A 1,628-nucleotide genomic window follows, 5' to 3' on the forward strand; every position below is an offset into this window, starting at 1 on the left:
AGCCTCTGCAAGAAAGAGTAAGATTTAAAAAACGAATTTCAAGCTAGAGACTGGAGGGAAGTGAGCAGGCAGAGAGGAGCGGGGATTCATGATGGCATGTCCTTAGAGGTGCCATTTTGACATCTCTATAACCAGAAGTAAGCAGGAAATATCAAGGCACAATCTGGACAAATAGGGCCCCTCTCAACAGGGCACAGGAGCTGGAGCAATCAGGCTGAATGTATGCTTGTTTCTATTTGCTATAAGTCTAAAAATAAGATATGGGACTAAAATGCTTGATTTTTATATAAGGGTATTGAAATATCAGAATCTTTCCAGAAGAAAGATTACTACTGGCTCATTGTAATAGCATGATAAAAATTACATGGGAAAGAACCGAAATAGATCTCGTCCAAATGAGGAAATGGAAAAGGACACAAACTCTGTCAAATTGAAAGCAGAAACAGAAAAGCAGACTAAAAAAGATCTTGAGGAAATAACTTGCTAATAGACAAAAAGCTTCCTCTACCCTAGCAGGAGCAAGGAGCCTGCCAGAGGGTCTGCAGGTGACCAGGGTATGCAGTCAGCAGACGATCAGGGTGGCAAAGGAGTTTGAGAGAAGACAAGCCCTAACACAACAGCTAAACAGACCACTTGTGTCTGCGTTCGGCACAGAAAAGCTTAGTGAAATTCCCACAGCAGAACCATTTGTTAAGGGGATAATGCAGAGAAGCTGCCTCAGATTGAAGGGCCATTAGCTGAGGGTTTAGAACAAATAGATGCAACGGGTAGTAACAAATTCATGAGAAGCAGATGTTACTCACTTGTGGGTTTTTAAGGAATGCTAATTAAATTGTTGCACTGTTAGGGATGGTGTATAACCCTTTACTTAAAACAGCCAAAGAAAAAAGAGGATGGCATGTGACAAAAGTGCTGTGAGGGATCTAGAGAAATGCAAACCACTAAATCTGACACCCGTAGCAGGCAAACAGGAAAAGCCATGATAATAGAATAGTTGCAAGAACAGATATGGACTAAGAGGGAAGAATCATCAGAGCTTTGCAGTGAGGAGATATGAAGCTGTGCTTCACTATCCTCTTACGGCTTCAGAGGAAACAGTGAGGCTGCAGGCTAGAGCGATCTGCTCGGTATGATCTGCTCAGCTTCTGGAAAGCCTTTAATAACGTCTATCACCAAGGACTCACAAAGAAGCTAATCTGGGATAGGGGAAAAAGGAAGATCCTCTCATGAGTCAGCAACTGCATATAGGATAGAAAGACAAGGTAAGGATAAATCATCTGTTTTTCACAATGGAGAGAAGTCACCAATGACATCTGAGAGGGATCCATGGTAGGGCCAGTGCTAATCCACATACCCATCAGTCGGGCGGTAAATGGTGAAGTGGCTTAGACTGCTGATGGTACCAGCTTATTTAAGGTAGTAAAATGTAAACTGGCTGCAAGGAGCTGCAAAAACATCTCATGAGCCTGGGCAATGAAATGGCAGGTGAAATTCAGTGTCGATAACAGCAGAGAAAAACAGATGGCTGAGTTGGGAATCATAGAATCATAGGATAGTTTGGGTTGGAAGGGACCTCTAAAGGTCATCTAGTCCAACCCCCCCTGCCATGGGCAGGGACATCTTCAACT

Source organism: Pygoscelis adeliae, unplaced genomic scaffold, assembly GCF_000699105.1.
Source record: "Pygoscelis adeliae isolate BGI_AS28 unplaced genomic scaffold, ASM69910v1 Scaffold206, whole genome shotgun sequence".
NCBI classification, from domain to species: domain Eukaryota; kingdom Metazoa; phylum Chordata; class Aves; order Sphenisciformes; family Spheniscidae; genus Pygoscelis; species Pygoscelis adeliae.